The sequence below is a fragment of the Callithrix jacchus genome, chromosome 9 (assembly GCF_049354715.1).
Source record: "Callithrix jacchus isolate 240 chromosome 9, calJac240_pri, whole genome shotgun sequence".
Classification (NCBI taxonomy): Eukaryota; Metazoa; Chordata; class Mammalia; order Primates; family Cebidae; genus Callithrix; species Callithrix jacchus.
This window is the reverse complement of record NC_133510.1, coordinates 33,635,995-33,661,765: the sequence shown is the minus strand read 5'-3', so window position 1 is coordinate 33,661,765 and position 25,771 is coordinate 33,635,995. Positions and strand designations below refer to the sequence as shown.

The 25,771-nt window shown below is 41.8% G+C and overlaps 1 long non-coding RNA gene and 1 pseudogene across 1 annotated transcript; both read right to left on the bottom strand.

Moving 5' to 3' along the window:
• Positions 1-23: 23 nt before the first annotated feature.
• On the bottom strand, positions 24-24,060 carry LOC144577879 (uncharacterized). Its single transcript, XR_013522708.1, has 3 exons — positions 23,319-24,060; positions 2,994-20,243; positions 24-2,894 (listed from the first exon to the last, which is right to left on the bottom strand). It is a non-coding gene; the product is annotated as an uncharacterized LOC144577879 (long non-coding RNA).
• On the bottom strand, positions 20,391-22,100 carry LOC100411665 (eukaryotic initiation factor 4A-I pseudogene; annotated as a pseudogene).
• Positions 24,061-25,771: the final 1,711 nt, after the last annotated feature.

Sequence of the window (25,771 nt, the reverse complement as noted above, 5' to 3'; positions counted from 1 at the left end):
AGGGAGGGAGGGAGGGAGGGAGGGAGGGAGGAAGGAAGGAAGGAGGGAAGGAGGGAAGGAAGGAGGGAAGGAGGGAAGGAAGGAAAAACTGAACTTTCAAACCATAAATTCTACAACTACAGGGAGGAAAAGAAATTTTAAATACAGTTTTTCTTATATATTCATAATAAAAGTTAATGTTACTAAGGCCTTGACATACACTGAGCACAATAAGTGCATATTTTCATTTAATTCTCACAGCAACCCTCAGATAGATGCCATTATTATGACTATGTTAGAGATGAGGAAACTGAGGATGGAGGTGAAATAACCTGTCTAAGTCTTAAATGTTGCCAGTGGCAAAGCAGGGAGACTCATGAGTGAAGCAGGTCTGTCAGACCTCAGGGCGTGCACTCCTCACTCCACACTTCACTACCTCACACTTGGTCTCCTATGTACTTCCTTCCGCTCATGCTATTCCATCTCCACTCTTTCTTTTTTTTGGAGACAGAGTCTCACTCTGTCACCGAGGCTAGAGTTCAGTGGCACAACTTCAGCTCACTACAACCTCTGCCTCTGGGTTCAAGCGACTCTCGTGCCTCAATACTCAGTCCGAGTAGCTAGGACCACAGATACATGCCACCACGCTCAGCTAATTTTTTGTATTTTTAGTAGAGATGGGGTTTCACCATGTTGGCCAGGCTGGTCTTGAACTCCTGGCCTCAAGTGATCTATCTGCCTCAGCCTCTCAAAGTGCTAGAATTACAGGTGTGAGCCATCATGCCCAGCCCCACCTTCACACTTGAATGACATCCCCACCCTGTCTAAATCCTAATCATGTTCAAAGCACCAGTTCTCATCTTCTCTGCCATGCCTGCAGTCCCGTACACCAGAACACAAGCATCAGAATCACCTAGGGTGGCTGGCAAAAATGTAGATTCCCGTGCCCCACCCCTAATTTAGTGGAGTATACAGTAGGAGGGTGGGGCTCAAGTCTGCATTTTAACAAGGTCACTAAGGGATGTTGAAGCTCATTAATGTTTGAGCAATTGGCCCACATTACATGGTATGAAATTTGTATACTAATTGCATATTGACCCAGAGGGCATTTGGAGTCTGGCAAGAATTGTACCAGCTCTAAGTAGGTCCAGTCACAAAGACAGCTGTTCAGCATTTTCCATAAAAGCAAGATTATAGATGCTCATTGGGCTCATAGGTTAGTGAACCAAAGCTAGGTTATTCATCATATGGCTTAACTATGAAACTAACTGAGCTTTGGTATGACTAACTAAAGAAACACCAGGTACAGAACACAAAGAAAGCGAGAACATGGTGCCTTGTAAAACACTTAATTATCCTGGGGTTCACATTTACTGCACATTTAGGAGTCAAAAAGTATCCATGCCCTATGGCATTTCCACTCCAAACATGATGATGTGCAGTATAAGAAAGAAACATGGATACCAGACATTTAAATCCAGCTCTGTAAGAAGCCACTTCTAAAAGCCAGGTGGCCAATTCAAATTAGAACACATTTTGTTTCTTTTCTGAATAACAAGGAGGAGCAGAAAAGACACATTTTCAATGACATTTATAAAGCATTGATTTCCTTTTCTCTATAAGCCAGGGATGCTTCATTCACTTCATAGATACCAGCCTGAATATGAACGTGATTAATGGTGATGATTTGGTAAGAGGCGTGTTTAGAGCGAAGCAGCCTCTTCAGCACTAACCAGCATTTACTGAGCACCTACTACCCATAGGGCATACAATGAAATGGAAATTTTAAAAACGTTTAGGCTCTAGCCATGGAGACCTAAGGGTAACTGTACCCAGGAAGGATGAAAGAATGATTACGCTGAGTACTAGAGCAGACCCTGAAGTGCTTAGGAAACTTCTACAGTCAGTCTACCCAAAAGAATCATAAAAACACTAGAACATAAGTTTTCCTCAACTGTCACATCGACCAGCAGGGTTTGACGGGCAGGAACTATATACTCCTGGCTGTTCTTCTAGCTCTCCAGAGCAACATACTTGAACAAACAGTTCCTGGCCCAGTCTATGGCTTCAGATAATTTGAGGGAAAAAAAAATTCCATGCACTCCCTGTTACACTTTTTAAATTCTTATCAATTTAAAACATATATAGGTATTATAAATTCAATGTGATCTTAATATAAGTAGTAATTAACATAGCAGTATCTATATTCTACAAATATCTAAAAAGTAGTTAAATTGTGTGAGGCTGGGTGCAGTTTGACACCTATAACCCTAACATTTTGGGAGGCTGAGGTGGGAGGATCCCTTGAGACCTGGAGTTCAAGACCAGCCTGGGAAACTTGCCTCTCCAAAAAAATTTTTAAAGCTGGACACAGTGTTGCACACTGGTAGCCCCAGCTACTTGGGAGGCTGAGGCAAAAGGATTCCTTGAGCCTAGGAGTTTGAGGCTGCAGTGAGCCAACACTGCGCTATTGGACTCCAGTCAGGTTGACAGAGGAGACTCTGTCTCTAAAAAGTGGGTTTATTCAGTCCACAGGCAAAGTTTGATGCACTTAGGAATCTGAAGAACACTTTAATACTTTCAAGGGCCCAGAGCAGAGGGCTGCACCTCACAAGCTGACATCTCTTGTCTCAGCCTTTTATCTCCAGGGTTTTCCTCCCAGACTCTTCTTAACCAGGTGTGTGGAAAGAGGTCCCCAGTGCCCCAGCGAAAGCAGAGAGGTTACACCAGTCAGGAAATAGAAACTAACGTTCAATTTCTGCAGATGGTTTACAGCAGCATTTTTAAAAGCTGTCAGTATCTTCACCGAGTTTAGAATAGGGGACTGAGCCTTGACTATCTCAAAGCAACCACTTGATTCTCTGTGAGGATGTGATTTCACCTTGGAAGACATCATGACTGGCATAACATGGAAGCTGTAAAAGGATGAGGCAAAAAAAAAAAGTGTTATTAGGTGAGTCATAAATGTCCAATTCTCTCTAAGGGAGGCAGGTATTGTCCTTAGGAATATTTACCTTATGACACTGTAGGCAGCAGAGACGTGGTATGAAGCAGCTCATTCTCAAGGTTTATTCCTCAAAAGTCAAACATGATTTCAGTTTGGGGTCATCCACCAAGCATGAAGGTTGTGGATAACAGTATTATTAATATTCCATAAATTCTTTATATAGTACTCAGTGGAAAATCATCATTTGTAATATTTATCTGGTGCTTGAATGAGAACATGCGATAATATGACAATTCAATTTTCTACTTTGACATTTCAAATATGACCAAGTCATGATAATCAATCAGTAATACATCTATCATCTACATGAAGCCAATTATGCGCCAATAATCGGTGAAATTTTGAACTTGTAACCTAGACCTGTGTGCAGTAGCTGACGGTGAAGGTGGAGACATTTGCTATAATTATGCTGTTATTCCTTCTAACAAAATGTTTTATACCTGAAAGGGCAGGCAGTGCTTTTAAAACCTCGATTCCAGTCTGGCTTTTTATTACAAATTGCCTTTTGAATCATAAGCTCTTTAGAAGGGCAATATGAGGTGCAGTCATAGAAGACGGCATGAGTCCATGACTCTGGAATCGGCTAGACTGTGGTTCAAATCCTGGCTCTGCAGCTATTAATGAAGGAACCTTGAGCAAGAAATTTAAGCTCTCTCAGTGTCAGTTTCTCTATCTATAAAGGGGATGCTCACAACTACCCTGCAGGGCTACGGAAAGGTTCACCATGATAGTTCCTGCACAATAAACAGAAACTATCTATAACCAGAACATAATCAAAACTTAAAAACTGAGACCATATTTTTAAAAGAATGATTTTTAAACTTCTTATATAGGCTGGGCACAGTGGCTCCCGCCTTTAATCCCAGCACTTTGGGAGGCCAAGATGGATGGATCACCTGAGGTCAGGAGTTTCAGACCAGCCTGGCCAACATGGTGAAACCCTGTCTCTTCTAAAAATACAAAAATTAGCTGGGCAGTAGCAGGCACCTGTAATCCCAGCTATTCGGGAGACTGAGACAGGATAATCACCTGAACTCGGGAGGCGGAGGTTTGCAGTGAGCAGAGATAGTGCCATTGCACTATAGCCTGGGCAAAAAGAGCAAAACTCCATCTCAAAACAACAGTGACAAAAAAAAAAAAAAAAACGTCCTATATAGATGAATCAATGTTAAGAGAAGAGAAATATTTAAAATGTAGCACCCATTATAATCAAGTATCTTTTAAAATATTCTGATTACTAGATAACAATTATATGCACTATTTTAATAATATCGTAAAATGGTTGCACTTTGTTCTCTGTTTATTGCATTCTGAAATTCCATGTTAGAATTATAGGCATATAAACCAAGGCTATTAAGAATGCCTGGTAAAAGCACTTACTGATGCATCATTTAGCCTGTATGTTTTCTCTGGAGGAGAGACATCCAAATGGCTGCTTCTTTCAAATGTCACCCAGATACATACTGTTCATTTGAGATCATCTAAATTGTGGGTGTGTGTGCGTGTGCATTTTAACTCAACTTTTCATGGCACTCCACAGAAAGTTTACATCCCCTCTGAGACAATTGAGAACACCATCAGGGACAATTGAGAATACAGTCTGGGACTCCATGAATTAGGATATTGCCAATTGCGTAATATGCATCACTATGGGAAGCTTCCCATGAGCCTCTTCTCTGGTCCCAAATAATGGGCCTCAGACCTCATGGAACTGCAGAGTTATTTCCAGAGATTCTTGAATCTGTATGAGCACAGTCATTTGCTGTGTGCAGACTACATACAGCATATTATCACACATAGATGCATGTTTCAGATATCTATTACTGTGTAGCAACCCCCCCAAAAAAAATTGATCAAAACAAAATCTATTCTTCTCTCCTAATTCTGTGGGTGGATTGGTGTTTCCACTGCTCCACACGGTACTGGCTGAAGTGCTGGGATGGCAACAGTCATCGGGGACTTGGCTGGGCTGGGACATCCAAGATGGCATGCTCATAAAACTGCCTATTGTTGGTTCTTAGTGGGAAACTCAGCTGAGGCTGTCAACCACAACACCTATATGTGGAATTTCTATGTACATGGGGCTTCTCACAGTGGCTAGGTAGCAAAAAGATAGCACCCAAAAAGGAAGTATTTATAAAAGCCAAATGGAGGCAGCAAGGTTTCTTATGCCCTAGCCTTGGAAACCACACAGTGTCATTCTATTGCTCAAAACATTCACAGGGCAAGCCTGTGATTCAAGGGGAGGGCAATTAGATCTCACGTCTCAACGGGAGTTCTGCTGTGTTCCATGTGTCTTTCAATGTGTCATTGATAAAATACAAATTTATTGAAGGGCATATTGGATTTTTAGTAAATTTCAATCATTAAATATTTTTTCAATTGACTCATAAAAGGATAAAAGCAATCTAACAAGATGATTAAGCATTTAAGCTCTGCAGTTAGATGGGTCTGAATTTAAATCCCGATATCTATCGGCTGTGTAACCAGGAGAACATCACTAAGCCTCAGTTTCTCCACATCCAAATCAGCAGTAGAAACAGACTTCCCAGGGAAGTTCTAAAGGTTGCAAAAGAAAATGCAGGGCAGATGCTTAGCACTCCAGATAAGTTAGCTCTCACAGTTCTGTGATGCCAGGAGGCTGCTCCTGCTGACCATTCTTACTCCTCTACCTGCCTTCCTGACCCCTTTCTTCCCCTCACTTCATCTGATGTTTACATAAATGAATGGGATGGCTACAACTCCCGGCATGTGCTGTGGCTGGAAACTGTCTATAGCTAGAAACTCACTGGAAAGATCTATTTTAGCACTTGCTTATGCATAATATTTAATAATCAAACAAAATTTAAGGGGCAGAATGTTGATAGAAGAAAAGGAAAAAACCAAAAAAGTAGCCCTATTATAATATTTTTTAAAAACTTTTCTTAAATCCCATTGCCTGACAAAGAAGTCAGGAGCTAATCCCTACTTACTTCAGTAATCACAGCTGATGACTTAGTTCTGGCCTACTTGCCACATTTCTTGGGACAAAACTGACTGAGCAGCAGAATCCAAGGACAGCAGTGCGTAAAAAGTTAAAAGTAGTATCTGAGTGCACAGCGGTTAGATTAGGTCTCAAGACAAGGGTAGCAGGGCAACACAGAGCAGATAACCAGGAACCAAACGAATCAGCCTGTGTGCTTAGGGTAACAAGCAAGAGCAGATTAATTAAATGGGGTGGAGGGGACAGGTAAGAAATTCAACTGGATGGAAGTCAGAGTTGAAATCTCAGAAGCATCAAAAGGTCACAGAAAGAATTCTGCAGCTTCACTGGGGCTGTTCCCCTTACTGTCTGTTCCAAGCAACTCTTTCTCACCTGGAGAGGAAAATGGCACTGTGTAGCTTCTGACCCAAGTTCAGTCCAACCTAGTCCAAGTTAGCCCAGTGAAGTTAGTGGTAACCTAAGGGCTTAATGAAGATTTTAAAGTGAGAATTTTGCTAAATTCAAATATTTTCTCAGAAGGAAGGAAGGAAGTTCTGTGGCCCTGGGCTATTCAAGTGACTATATCATCAAGAATGAACTGGCCCTCCATACACAATGTATGAGGTTTCTCCCCATATTTGAAAGCCAGCAAGAGTTTTCCACATGACAGGAGCTATGGAATTTTTTTTTTTTTTTTTTTTTTTTTGACATGGATTCTTGCTCTGTCACCCAGGCTGGAATACAGTGGTGTGATCTCAGCTCACTGCAGCCTCTGCCTCCTGGGTTTAAGCAATTCTCCTGTCTGAGCCTCCCAAGTAGCTGGGACTATAGGCACATGCCACCATACCTGGCTAATTTTTGTATTTTTAGTAGAGATGGGGTTTCTCCATGTTGGTTCAGGCTAGTCTCAAACTCCTAACCTCAAGTGATCCACCCACCTTGGCCTCACAAAGTGCTGGGATTACAGATGTGAGCCGCCATGTCCAGCCTGGAATCTACTTTATAAAGTGTTTTGGAATCCTTAAGGGTGAAAATATTTATAAAAGTTCAATGAACAGGCCTCCCTCTAGGGGACACACCTCTGGCATGCCATGGGTAAAATAAGGCTCTAACAAAGCTTTCCTAGTGTCCCCAACATTGAGGTTTTTTTAAAGGCTACTGGAAGGGTCTGCCTACTTCTGCATTCCACACTGCAGCAGGTCTTGTTATATATTAAGACCCCAAAGCACAAAGCATTTTCAATGATGGTATTTCTCTCAGTCCTTTGTCTACACATACAAATTTGCTGAGCTGCCTGTATTTATCATTCTCATGTTTGGTGCTATTTATTAATAATGCTGAACAACAGATTTATAGACAAGGCATTAGACACTGAAATTAGACTCACACTAAGACTTTCATATCTTACTGCAGTATTTGTTATATTTTTGAGAGCAACTTTTATATGCCAACTCTTTTTTAATTTATAAGCTAGAAGAGAGAGCCATCATTTTACATTCCTCATGGTACATTTTATATTCTGTTAGTATCACTCAACAAGAAACAGCTTGCTAGGACTACAGGTCCCTTGAAGAATTTCTCCAAAGCATTGATAGGGAAGCCCTCTAGTCACTACTCTGACATGTATTGCTTATATACTGAATTTTTACTTAAGCTCAAGAGACTATAGTTAGATGATTGAATGGCTCAACTGAATCTCATTGCTTTTTGCCCCCTTTCTCTGAGGGAGATGCTTTTCCAAAAAGCCTCAATGGCTAGACTATATTTCCATTGAAAAAAAGGGTTTCTCTTCTCTAATCCATGATACAAGCCTGCAATAGTAATCCTCTGATGATATTCAAATAGCTATCACACAGCTTCAGATCGCCATTTACTGCTTAAAGCGATTGTATCACAGAAAACTTGGTTTATATCTGTTGGTTCCTATTTAAATTCCACTGACTCCACCCTGCCTACTACTTACATTTAAATATTCATTTAATTGGATGGGAGGTTAGCCAAGCAAAGGTGGCAGATCTGTAGCCATCAGGCCATGCGGAATTGACTGTCACTCATTAAAGTTATCCTTAAGATAAAGATTTAAATCTATTTCATTTCCTTGCTCAGTATCACTAAAATAAATAGGACTAAGACACGGGTATTAAAGGAGATTTCCCAGCCAAGAACATTGACAGCTGAAATATAATCAGTTTATAAGATTTATAATGCTATTGACTTTTCTTTTGCACCATAAATTTCACTGCGGACTCTCTGCCTGGGTTTTATTATAATATCATATCATATTAGGGAGATCAGCTTTGCTGTTGATGAATGAAAACCACTGATATGAAAAAAAAATTCCTATTATCAGCTCATCACCTAATCATATTAGCATCTTTGTATCCTATTATCAACTTTTTTATATAAAATAACATTTCCTAATGGCAGGGATTTCACTAATGCTATATGAGTGTTGCTAATATCATTTGAGGGTTCTCATTATGCATATCCTACTTGAAGGCAGAGTATATTTGTTTTCTACACAGATTTTTAAAATTGCAAATAGTGTCTAGCAATTCAGGCAAAAATGATGTTTTGTGGAAAAACTATCCTCTTGCTTAGCACCAAAGGCCCTTCACAATTTGGTTCCAACCTTTGATTGATAGTATGATGACTCACAAATTTGAAGATAGTTATAATAGATAGAAGAAAAACACGGCAAACCTGCCGAATGCAAAGTAGAATATATTTAACTTATTTGGTTATTACTCATACTAATCTCAAAGTCAAAGCACAGCCAAAGTTCAGCCAAATTAATTCTTACGTGAAATCCTGAATGTTTCCAAGTGTTTGTCAATGTCACTGAGTAAGAGGGTTTTTTACCTCCTTTTAAGCAAATGCCCGACTTTCACAAAAGGAATTAAAACTTCGTTAAAAAAAGAGACAGCACCTTTGTGAAATTCATTTTTTAGAATGTGATCGAGTCATTGGAGTTGCTGGCTGTATCTGCAAGATGCTGAACCAGCCAATCGCCACAGCAATTCAGTTTGACAACCAGTCAATGCAGTGAGAAAATCAATTTCATCAGCTCATTGAACTGAACTGATGCCTGTGGACACATGCAAATCAAAGGCCCTACGTGGCTTCCCCTCACTGCTAAGGCAGCTGCTTCTCTCTTACCATGGTGGGAAAAGATTCTGATCCAGCTAGAATTCCCACAAAAGGGAAGCTTGCCTCTTTTGTGTATTTTTAAGTTCCGCTGGCATCTGGAGCCAAGCACGAAGACACTTGCTAGGCAGAACCAGATACCTCTCCCAACTAACTCGAGGCCTAGTAGCATAATCCAGACTCCTTGATGCTGTTCCCTGCCTGCCCTGCTCATTTCCTGTAGCATTCAGGATTCACTTTTGGCTCTGCTGTGATAGTATAATCTCACTGTTTCACAAAATGACTGAATGACTCCTCTCCAAAATTTCTTCAAAGGAGCTCTGGTTATTTTTGTTTTTTTGCTTTTTGTTTTTTGGGGTTTTTTTTGACACAGGTGTCACTCTGTCACCCAAGCTGGAGTACAGTGGCACGGTCACAGCTCACTGTAGCCTTGAATACCAGGGCTCAAGCCATCCTTTCTCACCTCAGTTTCCCATGTCACTGGGATTACAGGCATGCACCCCATGCCCAGCTAATTTTTTTTTAAACTTTTTGTAGAGATGGGGTCTCATTATGGTGCCCAGGCATCAAAGGACTTTATTTAAAAGATTCTAATTGCAGAGTCTCACACCTCCAAGGTCAGCCATGATATTCCACAATTCCTAGAGTGGTTAGGTAATATAACTTGCCTGCTCTGTAGACCCTCCCTATATGTCTCTCACTGACATGTGAGTCCTTGAAATGAAGACACCAGGTCATTATAACCCGTAAAATGACTGGCATAGAATTCAAAGAGCAATCAGAAAAGAAAAAAAATAACTGGCAGATCACAGGGTTTATTAAATATTGAATGGCAAGATTAATTAATTAATTGTTTAAAAGCAATGGATCTCAAACTTTAGTTGGCATCTTTTCCTTTATTATTTATATTTTTATTTATTCATTAATTTTTGAGATGCAGTCTTGTTCTGTCACCCAGGTTAGAGTGCAGTGATGTGATCTCGGCTCACTGCAACCTCTGCCTCTTGGGCTCAAGCTATTCTCCTGTCTCAGCCTCCCAAGTAATTTGGATTACAGGTGCACACCAGCCCTTAGAGACAGGGTTTTGCCATGTTGGCCACACTAGTCTCGAACTCCTGCCCTCAGGTGATCTGCCCACCTCAGCCTCCCAAAGTGCTGGGATTACAGGCATGAGCCACCACGCCCAGCCTAGTTGGCATTTTTTTTTAATCATCTGAAATCTTTTCGAATACAAATTCCTGGACTCCACTACCCCCAAAATCTTATTTGAGAATAAGTGGATTGAATTCTTGCATTGAGTGCAGGTATCTGAGTTTTAACAAATAGGCTAGCTGACACGCTTTGATGAGTATCAGTTGTCTTCCACCAATCTTACTCCAAACAAACAAAAAAAAAACCCATATAAATGTTTGATACAAGCCAAATTTTGCACCAAAATTTCTACTGCAACTACCTATTTTTGCTGTTGTTTCAATGCATTACTTATTTAAGCCTAGAATGGTCAAGCATTTAAAGCATATTTCCAGCCCTGAGTTCCACTGGAAATTAGTTGGGAAGGCATCCCCAATGGATGTGTGAAAATATTTTCACACAGAATATCAGAAAGTCTTCATAAATGTCTCCCTTCAATTGGCTTTTTTTTTGAGACAGAGTCTCACTGTGTCACCCAGGCAGGAATACACTGGCAGATCGTGGCTCACTGCAGCCTCCACCCCTGGGGTTCAAAAGATTCTCATGCCTCAGGCTCCTGGGTAACTGGGACTACAGGTGTGCCACCAGGCCCAAATAACTTTTGTATTTTTAGTAGAGACAGGGTTTTGCCGTGTTGGCCAAGCTGACCTCAAGTGATCTGCCCACCTTGTCTTCCAAAAGTGCCAAGATTACAGGTGTAAGCCACTGCACCCAGCCTTAGCTGGCTTTTTGAGTTACCTCTGCCTTGGCACATTTCCAGACGTTCAGCAGCAGAAGAAAACTATCCACCTTTAGGAAGAGGTGAAAGGAATCACAGGGAAACTTAATTACACCATGAGGTGAGTGAGCAGCAAAGACTGAGAGAAAGCAAGCTGAAGCCAGGTAGAAGCAAGACAGTGCAGCCAAGATGAGGAAGCTAAAAATGTCACTCCTGCAGCTTGCTCAGCGCCTCCTAGCAAGAGGAGTTGCTCCCCTTCAGTGCCCCTATTCTGACGTGGATATGTCTCTATGACAGAGCTTTTTACAGCAAAGCATCCTCCACTCTCTCTCCCAGGCAGTAAGCTCCTTCCAGATGGGGCTGTGGCTGACGGTATCACGGTTAAAAGCTTGTTCTAGAGGCAGACCCCAAATCCAAATCCCGATCTGCCACTTCCTGGCTGTAAGGGTTTAGCAACTTATCATCCCGATCTCAGTTTTCTCATCTGCAAAATAGACACAGTAGTAACTTCCCTAAAGAGACAGTTGCATGGATTAAGTGAGATAATCCATATAAACTTCTTAGCAAGATTTCATTGTGTTTAATAAATGTTAGTTCTTATAAATTATTATTTGACACGGGCGCCTAGTACCACTTGTGACGAATGAAATGGAAATGAATACCTCTGGTATCCCTCCTACTGTAGCCAACCTCAGCTCCAGCTGGACACCTGAGGAGGATGGAAGATAAGGCCAGTCAAGGGCTCACTGCTGCTGACTCTAAATATCTGCTGAAAGCCTTATGTGAAATGCCTAATTCTGCTGGACCAAAAGCCCAGTCTGGGAGACCTCCCACTCTATGGCCTCTTCCCTGGGTCCACTCTTCTCTTCGCTCTTGGGGATTTACCACTCTGTGGAAAGATGTGAATAAAAATAAAGGCCAGGCACAGTGGTTCACACCTATAAACCCAGCACTTTGGGAGGCTGATGTGGGAGGATTGCTTGAGCACAGGAGTTTGAGACCAGCCTGAGCAAGAAGACAAAAACCCCAAGTCTACAAAAATACAAAAAAATTTAGCCGGGCGTGGTTATGTACGCCAGCAGTCCTGGCTATTAGGGAGGCTGACGGGGGAGAATCACCTGAGCCCATGAAGTCGAGGTTGCAGTGAGCCACGACTGTGCCACTGCACTCCAGCCTGGGTGATAGAGTGAGACTCCATTTCAAAAAAAAAAAAAGAGGAAGAAAAGAAAAAGGAAGCTAAAGAAAAGAGCACCAAAAGAAGGGTCTTCCCTAAACCACACTCGTAGGTGGGGTGCATTCCTGTGTCATTGTTCATAACAGACCCTTTCCTACTCGTGTCCAGGTTTGGATAATAAATTCTGTCATTATTCAGCCCCCAGACACCGGAAAGCAAGAGTCCCTCCAAGTAACTTGGACCAACTTGGAAGCAGCTCAAGCTTTCCTAAGACACCAGCCTCACAGGCTTGCACGGGAGAGTAGCTATCAGGGAGAAAAAGGCCCCCGAGGCTGTAACCTGGGGCCTACCACCATGCCCACATCCCTTTCCTTGAGCCTCGCAGCCCAGGTGTGTCCCTGGAAAGCCACTTGGCCCCCTCATCAAAGCCCCTTTTCCTCAGGTTGGAGGGAGCCTAGGGGAGACTTGTGCTCCCTGGAGAGTTTTAAGCAGACTCTTAAACCATGATCCTAACAGTGTCCCTATTCAGACAAGAAACTCAAAATATTAACTTTTGGCCAGGTGCAGTGGCTCATGCCTGTAATCCCAGCACTTTGGGAGGCCGAGGTGGGTGGATCACACGAGGCCAAGAGTTTGAGACAAGCCTGGCCAACATGGTGAAACTCCATCTCTACTAAAAATACAAAAATTAGCCAGGCAGGAAAGCATGCATCTGTAGTCCCAGCTACTCAGAATGCTGAGCTGGGAGAATCACTTGAACCCCGGAGGCAGAGGTTGCAGTGAGCCAAGATCACACCACTGCACTCCAGCCTGGAAGACAGGGCAAGACTCTGCCAAAAAAAAAACAACTTTTACTTTCCATGGATTTAAGAGCTAATTTGTTTTTGTAATAGTCTCAAAACTCTTGGGTGAGGGACAAAAGACTATCCAACCAGCTATTGATCTTCCAGCAGTCACAGGATATTAAAGATACAGGTCAAAAACATCAAAAAACCACAATCAGCCACAATAACTAACTCCTGTCAAGCAGTTTACATTCACCATGCGCTTCCATACACACGACCTCGCTGCTGCCTTTCATCAGCACCGTCATCCCGAAGTCTGCAGGTGAGACGCAGGCCACTGAGAAAGGCTGAAGACTGCTCAAGGTCACTCAGCATGTGAGTGGCAGTCCCGGAACTTGAAGCCAAGTCTTTTGATTTCGAACCTGGTGATTCTCTCTAATATAGGGAGTCACATCATATTCAGATTAACTTGAATTCAATTATATATTTTCCAGGAATAAAGAGAAAATTATAGAGAGAAGGAAAGTGAGAGTGAGGAACCATTTAAACAATACAGGCAACATCTCTGACCCATTCCTTTTCTTTTTCTTTCTTTTTTTTTTTTTTTTTTTGAGATAGAGTCTATCTCTGTCACCCAGGCTGGAGTACAGTTGGCGTGATCTCAGCTCACTGCAAGCTCCGCCCCCTGGGTTCATGTGATTCTCCTGCCTCACCCTCCTGAGTAGCTAGGACTACACGTGCCTACCACTACACCCGGCTAATTTTTGTATTTTTAATAGAGACAGGGTTTCATCATGTTGGCCAGGATGGGCTCGATCTCCCAATGTCATGATCCACCAGCCTGGGCTTCCCAAAGTGGGGGGATTACAGGCATGAGCCATCATGCCCAGCCTTTTTGGTTTTTTTTTTTTTTTTTTTTTGAGACAGGGTCTTGCTCTGTTACCAGGCTAGAGTGCGATGGTTCAATTATATAGCTCACTGCAGCCTCAACCTTACAAGCTCAAGTGATACTCCCACTTCAGTCCCCCAAGTAGCTGGAGCTACAGGCACATGTCACCATGCCCAGCTTATTTATTTATTTTATAAAGATGGGGTCTCTTTATGTTGTCCAGGTTCGTCTCAAACTCCTGTTGTCTGGGTCTCAAACTCCTGTTGTCTGATCCTGTTGTCTGATCCTGTTATCTGGGTCTCCCAACGTGCTGGCATTACAGGCAAGAGCCACCACTCTTGGCCTCTGACTCATCCTTTTAATGCAAACATGACATGGAATGAGCAACTGATATAAAACATGACAACATCATTCACTCCACTGGACTCTGTTCTCGGATACTTTCATAATGAGAGCTTCTCACCTCACTGAATGTGATTCTAGGATTTAAAGGCATGTATTTTTGGACAACACAGACCCTAAACACAAATGAATGCCTCTAGGTCATATGGTGTTCAATCCAAGGAAACAAGCATGAATTAGAGGCTAAAGGAAAACCTTTAGGGTGGGGCACTGTCAGACCCCCACATGGCGCCTTCCACATGGCTCAGCCCCCATACAAGCTGCAGCTTCCCCAGCAACCAGCATTTTATAACTGAGAGGGCTTGCACAGACCCAGCTCAACCAATTCTGTCAACATCCTTAAGAAAGGTAGAGTAGGACAGATTTCATTGTCCCCATCATATAAGTGGGGCAGGATTATATTTTGAAATACTACACTGTGTGTTTCCTCTCTGTATTTTGTGCTACAGGAAAGGAAAGAATGGAAGTAGTCAAGGCTCCTTCAGGTCAGTCCTCTGAACGTGGGGCTGGACAAGTTTCTTGTACCTGAGCTTAGCCCAGAAGTCACAGAGCTGCCTGCCGCCAAGGCACATGGCTTGGGAAAAGCAGGTGTCAGCTGTGACCATGCTAGACTGAGGCTGGATGATCCACCCCATAAAGTAAGCACTGCTAAGTCACCTTGCATCTTATATGTATTAGTCTGTTTTTACACTGCTATAAAGAACTACCTGAGGCCAGGTGCAGTGGCTCACACCTGTAATCCCAGCATTTTGGAAGGCTGAGGCAGGCAGATTACTTGAGGTCAGGAATTCAAGATCAGCCTGGCCAACATGGTGAAACCTGTTCTTTACTAAAAATACAAAAATTAGCCAGGTGTGGTGTTGTATGCCTATAACCCGAGCTACTCCAGAGGCTAAGGCAGGAGAATAACTGGAACCTGGGAAGCAGAGGTTGCAGTGAGCCAAGATCATGCCACTGTACTCCAGCCTGGGTGACAGAGTGAGACCCTGTCTCAAAAAAAAAGAAAAGAAAAGAAAAAGAAACCTGAGACTAGGTAATTTATGAAGAAAAGAGGTTTAATTGACTCACAGCTCCACAGGCTTAACAGGAAGCATGACGGGGAGACCTCAGGAAATTTACAATCATAGCAGAAGGCAAAAGATGGTGGCAGGAAAGAGAGAGAACAAAGGGGGAGAAATGTCACACACTTTTAAACCCCATCAGATCTTGTGAGAACTCACTCACTACCATGAGAACAGCAAGGGAGAAATCAGGCTTCATGATCCAATCACCTCCCACCGGGAGCCTCCTCAAATTCAACATGAGATTTGGGTGGGGACAGAATCCAAACCTTATTATACAACCCAAGGGAGGTGGAAAGAGCCCCAATAATGACTCTAAATAAATTTCTGACAAACCCTGGGATATAGGGCACTCACAATCATGTTTCTGTTGAAGTTTTTAAATGAAATGAAATCTTTTGCAGAACCTATTTTTTGACTGCAAATATTTCCCATTACACAAATAAGGAAAGAACAGAATGACAAACATCCATAAACTACACATTTGAGGTAAATGGGCAGCATCGTCTGGAATAAGACATTTGTTTTATTAAACAGCCTGTTGGCTAATTTAGGGTTTTTCCTTGTTTTTTCCTTTGTTTCCTGTAGACACCAGAGTTGTTTAAAGTGACTTCAGGGACCCCTGTCCTTCACTGACTTATTGGATTGTCTCTAGTATCAGATACCCTTCAAAATATACAAACCCAAAGAAGCTTCTGTGGTACCTTTGAGCTCACAAAACAAGGAATATCCAGGGCACGCAGTCATTATGCACCTTTTTGTGCCCTAGTGCTGGGGCCTTGCAATCAGATATAAAGCAAAGCTCAGGTCCATAGATAGAATGGCTGCCTGTCATGTAAGTGTCTATGGATATATAAACTCACTTGCAATTCATCCTGCTGAAAATATCTCCTTTCCTGCCACCTATTCTAGTCCTGTTCTGCTTCTACTCTGCAGCATTCTGAATTCTGGCTGTTGCTTGGTTTTGTTTTGTTTTGTTTTTAGCATGTCAGAGTGCCTTTTCTCACTTTCAAGCTTAGCTCTACATTTAAGGCTTTCTCTTATATTTCCAGCGTGTCTCTATGTTCAGAACCTGAGGAGGTCTTCCCACCACACGCTGGTTTGCCACTTTCAAGGTATTCTCCATCAAAAGTTCACTCCTTCAGTCAACATTTCCAAGAGCTTATGAGATGTCGGACACTACGCAGGACACAGAGAATACAAACATGAGTGAGAGACGGCACAAGTGTTCCTGACAACCTCATAGTCTAGAGAGGAAGCTCCAGCACAACAGGGCTAGTGCATGGTATAGGTGTGACAAAGGGAACAGCAGCAAAGAGAACCAAGCCACTGACTGGGGGGAATGATGGTGAGGGATTTGCATGTATGGCTGTGCAATGAGTGTGACCAAAATCCATCCATGAGCTGCATGGCAGGGAGACAAATTAACCTTGACATTTACGATCTGTACCCTGTTTAAAAATACAATCGAACATAACGTCAGATGGGTTGTTAGACTGATGCTCAGGAAACCTGGGTCAGAGTTCTCACTCCACCTGTATGTGAACTGAGCACGGCATTGCACATGGCTAGGTGTCACTTTCTCACAGTATTATTTAATCAGTTGCATTAAATAATCCCTACGATCACAATTAGATGAAATCTACATGATTATTATACTCAATGCCATTATTTTCCACTAATAAAGCATTTCTATAAAGTTATTTAAGAAAACAAAGCTACATATATCCGTTTGCCAAGGTTTACCCAAAGGAGCAGATTTAGAAGAAGAAAGCAGACACAGACCAAAAGACTAAAGAGAGGACGGATTGCTGGGGAGCCCTGAACACAATTAGTGCATGAAGCAGAAACACAGAGTTTGTTTAGTTTTGACTGAATATCTTCAGGTCACCTTCTTGACCACAAACTTCTCAAAGTTACAAATCACATCTTGTCACCATAGCCCACTAAAGAGCACCAAGGTATCTTTCATAAATACAAATTTGTTATGAGAAAGAAGGGAATGTCCGTTTGCTGTGTTGGTTGAGTGCTGCTAAGAACAGTCTTTCCACCTGCCTGAGCAACCTTCTCCTGACAAGCCGTTTGGAAGCGGTATGAGCCCGGTTAATCCAACACACGCAGCCCTCTGGATCACGGATAACAGAAACTGCACGTCCTCCAGAGCACAAATCAGTATGAAGCGAAGTAAATTGTGATGCTAAATGCGTAGTTTCCATTGCTCTCCCAGTTCCAAATAGGTCGCTTGCAATCTTCAACTCAGCTCTGCCAAAGTTGGGCTCCTGTCCCGTCACCGAGGCGCAAAAAGGGAAGCGCAGCGCCATCTGCTGTCCGTCGAGGAGAGAGCCGAGGCTGCTACGGAATTGGAACGGTGTATGGAAGGGGGTCCTTCCAGTGGGACCCGGACTCCTTTGCTAAGGAATTCTCTCCAGTATAAAGGAATACATAATGAGATTTATTGTTATAGTGCAAGTTTTTGTATTTATTTATATTTTCTTTGGGCCCGATATTCTAGATAAAATTTATTTGATTTCAGGCAAAAATGAAAAGTATAACCTAGTTTATAATGTTTTAATGTATGCACTTTATAGAACTACAGCGTGAATTTCATAATAGAAGTATCTGACCCCTATTGCAGTGCTTTCTCTCACATTCAAGTATCATAAAATTAATGCCATACACACAAGCGGTTAGTATACAAATATAAAAAGAACTACTTGGTCGGGCGCGGTGGCTCACGCCTGTAATCCCAGCACTTTGGGAGGCCGAGGCGGGGTGGATCACGAGGTCAAGAGATCGAGACCATCCTGGTCAACATGGTGAAACCCCGTCTCTACTAAAAACACAAAAAATTAGCTGGCGTGGTGGCGCGTGCCTGTAATCCCAGCTACTCAGGAGGCTGAGGCAGGAGAATTGCCTGAACCCAGGAGGCGGAGGTTGCGGTGAGCCGAGATCACGCCATTGCACTCCAGCCTGGGTAACAAGAGAGAAACTCCGTCTCAAAAAAAAAAAAAGAAAGAAAGAAAGAAAGAAAGAAAGAACTACTGAAGAAGAAAAATGTATTCAACTATGTTATAAAAGAAACAGCACCTTTTGAGTTATTAAAGTAAATATTTTTACAGTAACATTAGAATTTAAAGAAAATAGTTCAAAATAAGTCTTTCTTTACCAAAAGAGCTGAAACTTTGCACTAAGTTGCCTGGTTTGTTCTTAATTGCACTTGGTTGCAATTCTAATGTAATTCTATTTTAATACAGTCTATTTTCAGTGCTGAAAGCTGGCCACCAAGATTCTTTCAACTATGAACGAAAACGAGCTGTTTAGGACTAGATATTGGCTTTCTAATGTAGATGGTTTGGAGCTTGTGTGTTATGACCAGACAAAAAATGGTGAACAGGATGTCAAGGACAGCCACAAACACCTCAGATGCCTCACCTACGGTACTGCCATCCCTAAGATTCTGGAAAGATACTATGATGGGAACCTCGACAGTGATACCCAGAGCTGCTTCCTTTGGCCATTTTCTCCCAACATCTGATTCCAGTGGATATTTATTAATTCAGCTTCAGTTAATAAATCCAAGTAGGACAGACTGAAACAATTTCAATTAGGACAGACAGAAACAGGTAAACTATGCTTATTTTTTTATCACAAATATTCCCAGAAATATTTGGAAAGAAAAAGATGTTAGAAATAGCATCTTCAGGAAACAAACTATAGCTTATGCCATAAGAAGCTGCTGCTTCTTGACTACTTTTTTGCCAAAAACAAAGCAATTTCATGTAGTTCACCCTAATGCTTAAAAAAATTCAAGGATAGGTGCACTGACATGGATATGATGGGGAATGACATCCCTTGTGAATGCAATCTTTACATAGATGTTTCTTCACATCTGAGGCTAGATTTATAAGAATTAATTTGGGCAAATGTTTTAGTTTGTGACATGAGTTTTATAAAAGAGCACCATCACTTGGCAGAACTCACCAGCTCAAATCAGTTTTCAATAGGGGCTGTCAGATTGGTTAAGGCTTAGATTCTTATCCTTGTTCACCAGTTAAGTCTCCATCCAACTTTTCTTACTGTAGTCTAAGAACTATATATAAAATTAATATTTTCAAACATTGACTAGTAGATATGCTGCATTGCAAAAAGCCAATTTTTAAGTCAGTTGCTTAAATGTAAGCAAGCATTTCCTTAAAGAAATAAAAGGTTCTCCTAAAAAGCGGTCAAATTCACAGGTGCAGTCATGAGGGCCTACATAATTCACAATTCAGCCACACTCATGTCATTTTACAAATCTGAATTAAAAGCTCAGGAAACAGAAAGACAAAAAAGAAGAGGAAAAAGAATCAAAAACTGATACTATGGTACTTAGTGTTTACGATACCATTTTCAGTATTCTGGTAAACTATGTTATTCTTAAGTACTGAAATACATACTTCATTCTGAATGCTGCTGATATTTTTATATTTAAAAAAAACATGAAATCTAAATCCTCTATGTATTCAAAACTCAATGACTCAATTTTTAATTCATGCAACAAAACAAATCTGTATTCAACTTTTTATATCTAGACAGGACTACACCCATAAAGGTTGCAATGAGCAACCAGATGTGCAATTGGAAAGCTTCCACTGAAAGCATAAGTCTCAGTGTGTGCACAATGAAACTGAGAAAAACAAAGACAAACCAGAAACACTCTCTTCAAAACAAAATAGAACAGCTTATCATAATAAAAAAAAAGTGCCACTCTAAAAACAAAAGAATACAACAATTTCAAAAAGTACTCTTCAAAGAGAGGGGGTACAAATGTGTGAGCCGGGAGTGGTGACATGTACCTGTAGTCCCAGCTGCTTGGGAAGCTGAAACAGGAAGATTGCTTGAGTCTAGAAGCTGGAGACCATCCTGTGCAATATAGCAAGACCCGATATCTAAGAAAAAGAAGAAATTTTAAAATACATTATTTTATAGATTTTATTGCTGAATAATTTATACTATCATAATGTATGCTTATTTTCATAAATTTTTATATTACTTGAGGTTTTCTAGGTTTATAAATTCTTTTTTTTCTTGGCAGTTTCCAAGTCATTTCATTCAGAATTTTGTGTTTGTTTCCTGAATCAATAAATACTATACAAAACAATGTAAAAATGGCTACCATTTTCTCTCCCCTGCTTCCCCCCACCTGGGGACAATCCCCTGGGCAACCTTACTCAGGGCTTTTAGTGGTTCTCCCTCTAGATTTGGTCCAGCAAATGAGGCTGAGTGACATAGTCCCTTGAATCACTTTCAAAGGAGCTCGGCTGAGGTGAGGAGAGCCTCTGGGATCTGGAGGTTACTAGGTTAGGTAAATGGATTAGCGTTTTTTGGAGAAGAGCTGGTGCCTGGGACAAGAGCCTACCCCAAAGAAAAGGGTGTCTAAAATGTTCACGGTTCCTTCTTTTGCCTCAAAAAGTGATATTTATTCAAAGAAAAAAAAATGACAAGATGTCCATCCCTTGGCTCCCTTCCCTCCCCTCTCCAGCTGCTCCCTCAGCCCCCCAAGACTGAACTCTGGCTGGGGCTAAGGCTAGGTGAAAGGACAGCTCCTCAGATGAGGTCAGCAACATGGAGGGGTATTTCCTCAGTGGAGGTGTTGTAGAAGGTCTCTATGTCTCAAAGAGTCCATGTGTCTTCTCCTGTCACCATGTTAATAGCCATACCCTTACAGCCAAACCATCCACCTCGACCTATTCTGTGGATATAGTTTTCCCTGTTGGTGGCAAGGTCATAGTTGATGACTACAGAAACCTGCTGCATATCAATGCCTCTGGCCAGCAGGTCAGTGGTAATCAAAACTCTACTAGAGCCAGAACAAAACTCCCTCATGATCACATCTCCATGCATGGCAGAGACAGTGAAATATCGAGCATTTATCTTCTCAGTGAGCCAGTCCACCTTCCTTCGGGTGTTAATGAAGATGACTGCCTGAGTGATGATCAGGGTTTCATACAAGTCATACAGTGTGTCCAGCTTCCACTCCTCTCATTCCATGTTGATGTTGAATTGGCAGATACCCTCCAGGGCAGATACTCTTCCTTCTTGACAAGAATCCGAATGGGGTCCCTCATGAACTTCTTAGTCACCTCAAGCACATGAGAAGGCATCGTAGCTGACAACAAAACTACCTGGGTGCTGCTGTTGAGCTTTTGGAATATGTCATATATCTGGTCCTTGAATCCACGGCTTAACATTTCATCAGCTTCGTCCAATACAAACATCTTGATGTATTTGGGAGACAAGTATCTCCGATTAAACATATCGAACACATGGCCAGGGGTTCCTACAATGATATGGGGAGCTTCCATCTGCAGTTTTGCACCTCAGCACGCATGTTGGTGCCCCCCAGTACAGGCGTGATAGGAGGCACCCATGTAGTCTCCTAGTGCCATGACCACCTTCTGTACCTGCTGGGTCAATTCTCAAGTGAGTGCTAGAACCAAGGCCTGGGTGGCCTTTAGATCTAATTCAATCTGCTGCAAAATCGATATGGCAAATGTGGCCATTTTCCCAGTCCCAAATTGGGCTTGAGCGATCACATCATAACCCTTGATACAAGGTAGAATGGCTCGCTGCTGGATGGCAGAAGGCTTCTCAAAACCAGAGAAGGGACTCTGAGAGGTTCATGTCATCAAAGTTGTCAACAATCTCATTCCAGTTACTCTCGATGACGCCTTCAGGCCCCATCCCATCAAGGCCATTGTCTCTGGATCGGGAATCCTGACTTGCAGACATGATACTTAGAAACTAGCAGTTTATAAATTCTTATATTTAAAATGTAGGCAATTTTGAGTCCCGCTGAATTTTTTTAGGAATTCTGAAAATGTGTTCAAAATAAATTAAGGCCCAGCACAATGGCTCACACCTGTAATCCCAGAACTTTGAGAGGCTGAGGCAGGTGGATCACTTGAGGTCAGGTGTTCTAGACCAGCCTGGCCAACATGGCAAAATCCTGTCTCCACTAAAATTAAAAAAAAAAAAAAATTAGCCAGACGTGGTGGTGAGCACCTGTAATCCCAGCTACCTGGGAGGCTGAGGCAGGAGAATCACTTGAACCTGGGAGGTGGATGTTGCAGTGAGCCAAGCTGTGCCACTGCACTCCAGCCTGGGCAACAGAGCATAACTCCACCTCAAATATAAATAAATAAATAATACATAATGTGTGTATTTCACCATTTATTTTACTTAAAATCAGAATAAACAGTGGAGAACCAGAAATACCACTTTCTTCTGCTGTATTGTAATGTCTAGTGGTGCTCAAATAGAGAGAGCATGTGGAGGAAGAAGGAACAAAGCACTGGCTCAAGACACCTAGACACCAAGTTCACCTTCAGGCTGAATTGGAACAATGGTGTTCCCTCCCCAGGATGAAATTAAAAATACAAACAACATTATACCATAAACTAAGTCCAACAGAGTCCTTATTTTTCCCATAATGAACAATAAATATTTTTGTTAAATATTTTATTTTTGTCCCCCAGAGCTACTCTAGTGCTCCTGATTTGTTAGTTGCCTGAGAATCAGACGGGTTTCCTCACACTCCAGAAAGTCCAGTCCTCTCCTGCCTGTTCTCCTGGTCAGCTCTGTGGGTCAGTCACTAGCCTCTCTAGGCTTCTTTCTCCAGCAACACAATGAAGGGTTTTGATCAGGTGGGATCCAGGCTTCCACCCAGTTCTGAAGAATTGCTCCCTGCTCTGGTCACTGCAGAACGAGTCCTAGGCCATGTTTACTGAACCTTTGAAATCCTGCCACCTCCACCTCCCTTTATTTATTTTTATTTTCATTTTAGATGGAGCCTCACTCTATTGCCCAGGCTGGAGTACAGTGGTATGATCTCAGCTCACTGCAACCTCCGCCTCCCAGGTTCAAATGAGTCTCCTGCCTCAGCCTCCACAATAGCTGGAACTACAGCCAAGTGCCACTACACCCAACTAATTTTTGTATTTGCAATAGAGATGGGGTTTCACCTTGTTGGTCAGGATGATCTTGATCTCTTGACCTCGTGATCTGACCTCCTCAGCCTCCCGAAGTGCTGGGATTACAGGCATGAGCCACCGCGCCTTGTCGCCACCTCCCTTTAAAAGAGCCGGCTGTTGAGCTGACTCGTGGGGCTGTGTGAATGAGTAAAAGAGAGCCTTAACATTTCCAAGTGTGTCTTTATTTTAATGTCACAAACCATGAGTCTCTCTAGGTAAGGGGATTTCAGACATTTTTAAGAATGATTTTTGGTTTTTTTCAGGGGTGATAAACATGGTGTTTCCTGAGAACAGAGACTTTGGAGCATGACTGATAAGGGTTTAAAGGCTAGTCCTACTGAATGGGTGAAGATGCTGATTTGGTAAGGGCATGGAAAAATAGGCACTCTCAAGTACTCGTCTAGGGCGAAGAGTTTTGGTTATATCTTTCAAAATTTCAAACCTGCCTATCCACTGTCAGGGCAATTCCATATGAGGAATTTTTCAGAATGAACCTCAAATGACACAGCAGTCATTCATTGCACTATTGTATTTAATTTAAAAAGATTATTTACAACAATGTGTCACTTAGTAGTGACCTGGTTAAATAAATTATAGAACAAACAAGCAATAGAATACTATAGAGTTGTCAAAAAGACTGATGAAGTTCTATATGTACCAATATGAATCATCTTCAAGTTGTAATAGTTAAAAAAAAAAAAAAAGGTACAGGATAACACATGTAGGATGCTACCACTTGTTGATCTCTGTTTTTGTTGAATTTCCAGTTCACAGGCTGTGTATACTGGCCAACTGCCATGGTTCAATTGGCTCCATGGCCACACTGTAGCCACAGAAACCCTTTCTTGTCTTCTTTCCACCATCTCCTCTATTTACCTTCTTCCCCAAAAAATACTAAGTTTCTGTCATGACCTATGTACAGTTGACAAGATTCATGTAAGTCTAAAATGTAATATGATTAGATTCTCAGATCATTTCAAAATCTACCCAGAGATTAGGAGTTCACATTGCAAGCTGCTACTTGATCTTGTTTGGTCTGCAGATTTCTTTGTGTTTTTTACATTCTGTGGATGGGAACTAAAGCAAGGTTCTTATGTGTGCATGACTATGAGACTTTAGAAAGCTGTAACACATGGAGATTCCTTTTTAAAATTCTGAATAGAGATCTAGGGTAAGACTGAGCACCCCATCATGTCTAAGAAGTAGTCAACCCTCTTCCTGGTCTATGAGGAAGATGCTCAGACTGTGACTGAACAAAATAACATGAAATGGGAGGAGACAGATTATGGAACTATAATTTTATAATGATATCAATCCACTTTTTGCACTTTATCTGTTAAAAAAAATAAAAGGAAGATTTGATAGCCAGGTGTGCTTTAATTTTTGTGGGGATAAAGATAGTATTAATGAGAGGAAAAACTTAAACTTCTCTGAGAAATAGAGAGTTTTACTTGACAGGGAGGGAAAGCTCACCATCAGATTTTGTGTATTTTGTGTTGCTGGCAGACTGTCCAATGAGCTACAGAGAAATGAGTAAATCTCTGGGGTAAAGGAGTCATATAGCCTTCAGGTTTACTTAATTAATGTTTGTCCTTGACTCCTGTCAGCATTTCTTGGAGCAATATAAAAGAGGAATTTATAAAGGTATTCAGAGGCTCTACTGCATTTTAAATCCTAAGAAGGGTCTAGAATTTTTGAAGTGACCCCATAAAGATCCAAACTGAATTTATCAATCTGGAATTGGTCAGAAAACTGACCAATTAAGTTACTACAAGTATTAAGAAATAAGGTGTTTAACACAGGAATTAAAGACTGCAGCTAAAAAAGGAAAACAATGCCTAACTTTCTTAAAACATTATGAAATTTGGCCGGGTGCAGTGGCTCATGCCTATAATCCCTGCACTTTGGGAGGCCAAGGTGGGTGGATCACCTGAGGTCAGGAGTTTGAGACCAGCCTGATCAACATGGAGAAACCCCGTCTCTACTAAAAATACAAAATTAGCCGGTGTGGTGGCACATGCCTATAGTCCTAGCTACTTGAGAGGCTGAGGCAGGAGAATTACTTGAACCCAGGAGGCAGAGGTTGCGGTGAGCCGAGATCACGCCATTGCACCCCAGCCTGGACAACAAGAGTGAAACTCCATTTCAAAAAATAATAATAATAATGAAATTTATCCATGGGCCTTTTTTTTTTTTAGCTCAACAGCTATTGCTACTGTTACTCTTATCTTAGGTGTGGCCCAAGACAATTCTTCCAGTGTGGCCCAGGAAAGCCAAAAGATTGGACACCCCTGTTAGGCCCTAAACTAAAGCAGTGAAGTGGGAGAAGCAGCCAAAGCTCACAGGGAAACCAGGAAATTTCCAGGTTGTACATGACCATCACAGCTAACACATGGGAGCTCTGGAGAAACCTGCAAAGCCACCGCAACTGGCTGCCATGACTT